A 9,693-nucleotide genomic window follows, 5' to 3' on the forward strand; every position below is an offset into this window, starting at 1 on the left:
TTTGGGAGCCTGCAACCCAATGGTCTCAATGTGGACTTTACCAGTTTCAAAATCTCCCCACCCCCAGCCTCATCCCATGACCAACCCTCCCTCTCATCCCTGCCTCCTTGACCTGCCACAACCTGTCCATCTTCTCCCACCTATCCACTCCTCCTACCACACTGACCAATCCTCACCACTACCTACCTGCACTCACATATCACCATCCCACCTACCTTCCCCAGCCCCATCCCTCCTCTTTCTATTTATTTCAGAGCTCCCTTCCCCCTCCCACATTTCTGAAGAAGGCTCCTGATCCAAAACATCAACTTTCCTGCTCCTTTGATGCTGCCTGGTCTGCTGTGCTCCTCCTGCTCCACACTGTGTTACCTCCTTTAAGCTTACCTTGTTTCACCTTAAACCTACATCTCCTTGCAATTGACATTTCTACCCTGGGAAAAAGACTTCAACTATCCATCCTGCCCATGTGTCTCATAATTTTGTAAATTTCTATCAGGTCATCCCTCATCCTTTGATGTTCAAATGAAAACAAACCAAGTTTGTCCAATCTCTTCTCACAGATAATACTCTCCAAACCAGGCAACATCCTGATAAACCATTTCTCTACCATACCCAAAGCCTCCAATCCATCTGGTAGTGTGGTGACCAGATCTGTACACAAAATTTCAAATATGGCCTGACTAAAGTTCTATGCAACTTGCCAATTTTTATAACCTTTGCCCTTACTGTTGAAGGCAACTATGCCATATGCTTTCGTGATCACCTTATCCACTTATGTTGCCAGTTTCAGGGAACTGTGAAGTTAGAAGCCTAGATCCCTTTGTATGTTGATGATACTTAGGGTTTACTGCATACTTCTCTCCTGCATCAGATCTCACAAGATGCATTACCTCACATTTGTCCAGATTAAGTTCCATCTGTCATTTCTCTGCCCATGTCCCCAACCTGTTTCCAGAGCGACCCACAACCACGCGCCCCCCCCACCACACACTATCCCTATAACCCTGCATTTCCCATGGCTAATCCATGTAACCTACACATCCCTGGACTTTGATCTCACCTCGCACACATCCTGTGCAATGTAATTTGTATGCTTCTGTCTAAGTCTGTTTGATATGTACATCCTTGCTTAGAATGATCTGCCTGTATTGCTCGTAAACAAAATTTTTCACTGTACTTTGGTACATGTGAAAATAAATCAAACACTGTGAATAATTTAGTATGGTCAATCCGCCTGATCTGCACATCTTTGGACTGTGGGAGGAAACCAGAGCACCCGGAGAAACCCATGCAAACATGGGGAGACTGTGCAAACTCCAGACTCACCCAAGGGTGAAATTGAATCGTCTCTGAGTTTGTGAGGCAGCAATGCTAAATACTGAGCCACTGTGCCGCAAGCATTCATTTATGAGCATTATGAATTTATTAAATTCATTAACAAAAGATATAGAATCAAATTTATACAATTTCACTCAGTTTTTTCACAATACAGAAAAGAAAACTACTTAGCAACAGAGTAGCCGTAAAAATCATCCTTTTCCTCGCGTTCAGAAGCAAACAACCCATCCCAATCTGCTTTTTGAAGGACATTACTGTATTGATCATCAAGCAATATTTACACCACCATCGTTCTGTTCTGAAGAAGGGTCACTGGACCCAAAACATTAATTGTGATTTCTCTCCACAGATGCTGCCAGACCTGCTGAGCTTTTCCGGCAATTTCTGTTTTTGCTTCTGATTTCCAGCATCCACAGTTCTTTCAGTTGTTTGTTTTACATCATTATCATTCAATTAAATGTTAATTGCATCAATATTCTCAGTGACAGATAGTACTTTCGGAAACAGATTCCAATTCAGGTGAGTGATGGATTCCTCCCTACCCCACCAGAAATTTTCCAAACGTACACAGCATCAGACAAGCCAAATAGGGCAGAACAAGCATAAGCCACTTTGGTAAAGCAAACAAGGGCAGGACTTATACAGTTAATGGTAGGGTCCTGGGTAGTGTTGTTGAACAGAGACACCGAGGGATTCAGGTACACAGTTCTTTGAAGGCTGTGTCACAGATAGACAATGACATCTGTGGACGAGAATCTAATTAAACTCATGAACAGCACAAGTTTCACCATGAATGTAAAAAGTGGATTCAGGCAACGGATGCTAGAATAGAGGTCGAAACATCAAACCAACCCATAGCAATCACCTTTGTAATAATACCCTTAGGAAATTAGTATATCAAACCTTTTGGAATCAGATCCTAAACTTCATATTTTCAATATCAAACGCACAAGAAATATGCAAGGCATCATATGTCACACGGATGATGTTATAATCCATGACAAAAGAGCACGTTGAGTCTTGAAAACATGACAAAAGCTGGGTAAACACGATGAAAAATGAGAATTTTCAAACGCCATAACAAAATTTTTGGTCCATAATGTCCAAATAACTGCAATCACAGTGGAAACACAGAACTTGAAAGTCACCAGAGAATTTCCACTCTCTACTATCACAGGTCTCTAATAGGTTAAGCCTATAGTGAAACAAGTAGGGAAAATTTCTAATCCACTTAGCCCAAGAAAAGAAACTTCTAAGATAACCTTTGAAACAAGACCAGGCATAGTGTTGGACTTAAAAATTACTTGAGCAAAACAATACTGATTATCTTCAGAGGATCTGACCCAATGATCCCAATCTTCTGACTATTCTAACAGTGACACATCTGAGTGCAATATTATACCAGATTCAGCTTGCTGGCATAAGAATATCTGTCTGTTAGACATCAGGGGTTCTAGCTGAAATCAAATTGATTTTTAGTTATTTATGGGATATGGGCATTACCAGAAAAGTGAGCATGTGTTGCATATCCCTAATTTTCCCTTGAACAGAATGACCAGTCTGCAACGTCAGAGGGCAGTGTTGAGTCAAATACATTGCCGTGGATCTGGAATCACATGTCGGCCAGATTAGGTGAGGATGGCAGATTTTCTTCTCTGAAAAGGCATTAGCGAACCAGATGGGTTCTTACAACAATCAATGACTGCTTAACAGTCACTATTACTGAGGCTAGCTTTGAATTCTAGAATTATCAACTGAATTTAAATTCCACCAGCTGTCATGGTGGGATTTAAACCCTTCCCCAGATCATTAGCCTGGGTTTCTGAGTTACTAGTCCAGTGTCATTTTCACCATGTTACCATCTTCCCTAAAATATTGAATCATACAGAAATAAGCATTGAAAGCAACTTGGCTGTGCAAGAAATTTTCTAGCTACTTGTTAGCCAGATAATACCACTTAAGACTGAAACTGACTACAAACAGTTGGTAACTTTATTGACTTTGGAAGAAATTGTAAGGACACCAGCCCAGATCCAAAGATTTCTATTGCAGGTGATGTGGTATGATAATACAACTGAATATGTGCAAGGAAAATATCAGACAACCTTTTTTTCTTTATTCATTCACGGGATGAGGGCGTGCTGGCTAGGCAGCATTTATTGCCCACCCCTAATTGCCCAGAGAGCAGTTAAGAGTCAACCACATTGCTGTGGGTCTGGAATCACATGCAGGCCAGACCAGGTAAAGATAGCCGTTTCCTTCCCTAAAGGACATTAGTGAACCAGATGGGTTTTTCTGACAATCATCAATAGATTTACAGTCATCGTTAGATTCTTAATTCCACATATTTATTGAATTCAAATTTCACCACCTGCTGTGGTGGGATTCAAATCCTGGTCCCCAGAATGTTATCTGGGTCTCTGGATTAACAGTCCAGCGATAATACTACTTGACCATCACCTCCCCACTGACGCTCTATCATGGATACCCGCTAGCTGCCCAAGATTAAAAAATAAGAATTTCCTTCAGGCAATCGTAGCCTTCAAGGCCTTAACCTCTCAATATTTGCCAGAAACGATGATAAAACAATTATAATTTTGAGGGAAACAACTGCATGATGAAAAATGGGTGTACGTTTGCATGTACTACTTTGATGGCTTGCTAGAGAATGACACCAGAAACCCTGTAATAGATCTTTGACCAACATTGCCTTATCAGCTCCACTGGTGTCCTCTTTGTCAATTACAAGCACTCCATGTGGACATGTTCCAGAAGATTCACTACCGACATCTTGGTATTTACAAGTATTCATCCAGGGGCAGCAATCCATACGGTAGTCAAGTATCTCAGGCTATCTTGAGGGCATATTTTCCAACAACTCCACCTGTGCCATTTACAGAGAGGAGGAGGATGGACCCTTCTGCCCTCCTCTGTTCAAACCAGGCCATGGAAACACTTTGGTATTGACCTAGTTGAATTTAGGGAAACAGTCTTTCTCATCTGCATATATTATTTCTCAATGGATAAGGTGACAAATCTACCATTGAGTTTTCTACTATTATCCACTGTAAGACTATGTTCACTGGCCAACAATGGGATATTGGGATTCCGACTATTGCATGACAAGATCAACTGAAGCAACAACCTTGTGAATAGGGCCTGGTCACCATGTACGCTTGGTATCAAGTTAAGGTGTATCAAAATGATTCTACAGGATGATTGCCACCCTGAGCGAATAATCCCTCATTGTGTATCACAAACTCATGGAAGGATTTCATCAGTTAGGTGTTTAGTTCAGTTATAACACAGAAACAAATGTATTTGTGTAACGTGTGTATTTTCCATATTATGTTTAACTTTGGTTAATAGTCCACTCGTGATTCTACCAACTGAATACCAACATTTTACCTTGCCCACCTTGTAAATGTTCAAGATTGATATCCATTTATGTTACACACATTGTATGGATTTTTAATTACTATCCACTGTGTAAGCCTCTATATTAAATTGATACTGCTTTGTTCAAAGTTATTAATATCTTTGCAATCTATTTTTAAAAGTAGAATAGCCATTCCAAACACAACAGCCATAACATTACTTAGCAGAAGGCTTCCTAAAAGCACCGCCATTTAAAAGTGATCAGATTGGCCAACAGCATAAACAGATACATTAAGAGAAGAGTCTGATTTAATTCAGAATGCACATCAAATAAGCAGATCTGAAACAATGAGCTAATTCTGTCTCTTAAACTGGAAGAATGGAAATCAGGTGGTGACCAGGCACTGCGTGCGCCTCACTTAGTCAATCGGAATCAAATTATATTTTGCCTGGGCCAGAATTCAGGGATACCATCTACCTGGCTATGTTGTGATTTAGGAAGGGTTAATGAGGCCTATGCTTCAAAGGTACAATGTACAGAAAGAAGACAGAAGAATTTCAGAAGAGACAGCATAACAGCCAACTGAGAATAGGTATCCCACTGTGAATCAGCTGAGTGCTTTGTTCACTGTCACTTCTTTTCTACTTGTTTTGATAACTTAATGAATTTGTATATTTTGTCTAAACACACCAGTGTCTGGAATGGTTCAGTATTTAGACAGACCCTGAACTTTACAATTAATTTTAAATTGAATTTCAGAATCCTTCAGAATCACTTTTGACCTGAAAGAACGCCTAATCTACCCCAGATTACATTGGAAGTTCTCAAAAATTTATGCAACAAGTGAAACAAGCAGCATCAGACTGCTACAGTAAACATTTTCATTGATTTATTTTGCAACTTCATTTTCTAACAATGGTCACATAGTAGGCCTTCCTCTGCATATTTATTCTCAAGCATATTCCTAAATGTATAGTTTCCTCCAATCTCCGACATTCTTCTTAGATACCTTGAATTTTGCAGACGATGCACACTTACAATCATTTGTAATCTCAGTGATTTTGAGATTGAATTGATTGTGGATTTACCTTCCTTCATGACGCTGTATTGCCATATCAGAATGCAGGCTTGTTGAGATTGCAGCACATTGGTGAGGGGCTAGCCTCGACATCAGATGTTGTCAGAATACCATAAGACACGGGAACAGGATTGGGCCATTTAGCCCATCAAATCTGCTTCGCCATTCAATCATGATTGATTTGTTTCTCAACCCTATTCTCCTGTCTTCTCCATGTAACTCTTGATCCCCATACCAATCAAGATCCTATTGCTCTCTTTCTTAAATACACTCAATGACGTGGTCTCTACAGCCTTCTGTACCACCCTCTGGCTGAGGAAATTTCTCCTCATCTCAGTTCTAAAGGGTCATCCCTTCACTGAGGCTGTGCCCTTGGGTGCTGTTCTCTCCTACGAGTAGATACATGTGCACTATATTCAGGCCTCTCAGTATTCTGGAAGTTTTAATCAGATCCCTCCCCTCATCCTTCTAACCCCATCGAGTACAGAGCAAGAGACCTCAACCACTCCAAATACTACAAACCCTTCATCCCCAGGATCATTCTTGTGGACCTCCTCTGGATTCCCCTCTAATGCCAACAGCTGAGCAGTGCCTTTAACACGTTCCTATTTTTCAATTCTGTCGAGTAGATTTGTAACAGGGCAAATTTGATTTCAGTGGCTAGTGGATGGTAAATACAGAGAGTTTGGACTTTTAGGCTAAAAGTCAGGGAGTGACCTATACACAGGTTTCAGCTGCCCAGGCCCTAAACTGTAAGAATCCTGCCAATTTCTCTCAATCTCCCTTGCTCTTTCTACTTCTTTAAGTCATTTCTTAACACATTCCACATTGTCCAATCATTCAGTCACCTGTCTTAATACCTCATTATGGGGCTTGGATCAAACTTAATTTGATACTGCAACTGTGAAATGCCCTATTTTAAAACTCTGAACAATGCTATATAAATGCAAGTAGCTGTTGTTGGCAGTGGTTCCAGTTTTTGCCCTTTCTTAGAAGGCAATGTTTAAACTTAGTATCCCAACAGATCATTTCACCTCAGTTTTATTAATAGGGGTATAGAGTACAAGAGCAAGGAGGTAATGTTGAACTTGCACAAGACACTTGTTAGACAGCAGCTGGAATATTGTGTCCAGTTGTGTGTGCTATATTATAGGGAGGATATGAAAGCATTGTACAGACTATGGAAGTGGTTTCAAAGAATGGTTCCAAGATGAGGAGCTTCAGTTATGAGGATAGGTTGAAAAAGCTGTGACTGTCCACCTTAGAGAGAAAGCGGCTCAGAGGTGATCCTTTTGAGGTTTACAAAATCATGAGTGAGCTGGATAAGGTATATAGGGAGAAGCTATTCCTGCTCGTAAAAAGTCATAGATTTAAAGCGATCTGCAAAGGGAGCAAGGGTGAAGTGAGCTAATCTTTTTCAAAGAGTGAGTAGTTAGGGTATGGAATATACTGCCTGGCAGTGTGTTGGCACGTTCAAATGGGGCATTCATTAAGGCACTGGATAATTATTTGGATAAAAAAATGTGCAAAGATTTGGGGTAGAAGCAAGAGATTAGCAATAGGTAATGATGATCGTTTAACAAGTCAGTGCTAGCACAATATGCCAAATGGCCGCCTTATGCATCCTAACACATCTTTGGTTTTGTGGCAAGTAGCCAAATAAACGAAGATTTGATCCACAAACATTAGAATGGGCTGACTGACCATAATTTGTATGAACTTCCTGAGCTACTGTTTTTTTTTTCCCCTCAAGTATTTGAGCTGATGGTCAATGAACATATGAAATTCAAAAGCTAGCTTGGGAAATTTTCATAGACATGGCAAAAGGCATGGCTAAAATATTAAATAAGTACTTTGTAACTTTCTTCACAAAAGACATTGTTGATATGAATATCACGCTAAAAGAGGTAAGTGAACCTTTTAACAGGATAGCAGTAAATAGGAAGATAATTTTAAACATTAGCTGTAATGAAACTTGGTTTTCACCCAAAATGTAAACCAAGAAGCAAGCCAAGGATAAGCTTGGGTCTATTGGTGTTTTTGATTTTTACAAATGACCAAGACCCGAGCTGAAGAATAGCCTACAAATTTTGTAGATGGAATGAAACTGGGCGAAGTGTCGGACAAGGGGGAGGATAGCTCTGAACTTCAGTGTTCTAGACCAGATGGTGAAATGGGAAGAAGCACGGCAGATGAAGTTCAAAACATAGGAATGGAAAGTGATGGACTTTGGGAAGATCAAATGGAAGGCCAGCACAGGATTAATGGGATGGCACAGAGGCTCAATGGTTATTCCTGTTGCCTCACAGTGCCAGGGATTCGGTTTTGATTCTACCCTTGGGCGAGTGCATGTTCTCCCTGTGTCTGCGTGGTTTCCTCAGATTCCTCCCAGAGTCCAAAGATGTGCTGGTAATGTGGATTAGCCATGCTAAATTGCTCATAGTGTCTGGGGATGTGCAGACTAGGTGGATTAGCCATTGTAAATGCAGGGTTACAGGGATAGAGTTGGGGAGTGGGTCTGGGTGGGATGCTCTTTGAAAGATTGGTGTGGACTCGATGAGCTGAATGGCCTGCTTCCATTCTGTAATGATTCTATGATTAATGGCAGAATCCAAATACATGGGATGTGATGAGACCTTGTAGCTCAAATACAGAACTCCCTAAAAGGTGGAAGGATAAGTTCATAAAGTGGTTGTAAAATGTGTCGTTTTCTTGGATTTACAAATAAAGGCATGAAAAATAAGGAGAGATGATGTAAAACTTGGACGTTACGTAGTCAATAAGACAGTCTGTACTACCAAATTCTATTCATCCAGATTCGTCCTTCTTCAATGGACAGAGCAGAATTTGTAGAGAAAAATCCCACGTGAAACTTAATTACATGGCTGTGAAAATCATATTTGAATGAAACATTATGTTTTGAAGAAATTATATACTCTTAGGAAAGTTTTAAAAATCCCAAAATATACTGACACCTAAATCTTGGCTAAGATTTACCAATGAACCACATGTAATTTTCCTTCACAGTTTTGCCAACATTAAGTCCTCATTCAGCTTAACATTTTCCAGATGGGCCTAAATGTTACAATGTTACATAGCTGTTTGGCACACTATAAATGCAAAGTAACTTCTTTCAGACACAACAGTAATCTGTATACAACACTTTCCATATTCTCCTGTGGCTCTGATTGCAAAGAAATTATTAAAGAAAGGAGTTCCAAGGGTAACATGGTTCAAACAGAATTCATCTCTTCCATACTGCAAACCACGAAAATATTTTAAATGTGGACAGGTTTTTACCACATAATTCAGCCAGCACTACATAGAAACAACTGTTTTCCTTCCCCAGAACAAAACTGCAGTCATGAAATAAGTGATTAGCAATTGTCATAACTAAAATACAGAGGTTTACGAGACTTCTTGTTGGTTTTGGACTTTTCTTTCAGCAAATCTGTATAAATCTGGATTATAAATTGCCCATCCATAATCTTACAGTTATATGTTGTGAAAGGAATGCATGCTTTCACTTTGAAAAATAATTTGCATTTAAATGGCAACTTCAATGAAGAAAATGTCTTTAAAGTTCATTACGGAAGTCTAATTTAACAAAAATGAATTGCAAACTTTCATAAATATTTGGAAAGGGTGAAAGGAAAGGGCTTTCAGGAACGTTTTGATAGGGGCAAAGAAGCAGATGATTTGAAGAACAGAACTTCAATGTGTGGAGACAATATGATTCCAGTGCAGAACCTACAAAATCCCAGAACATAGCATTCTCCAAAGACAATGACAATGACCTCCAAGACAAGTGGAATTCTGTCTCATCACAACTCTTGCAACCATATTCTGGTCCTTATAAAGCACAGAGGTGGTTTTCCAGAGGAAAGCATTTTGTAGA

Source organism: Rhincodon typus, chromosome 16, assembly GCF_021869965.1.
Source record: "Rhincodon typus isolate 14 chromosome 16, sRhiTyp1.1, whole genome shotgun sequence".
NCBI classification, from domain to species: Eukaryota; Metazoa; Chordata; class Chondrichthyes; order Orectolobiformes; family Rhincodontidae; genus Rhincodon; species Rhincodon typus.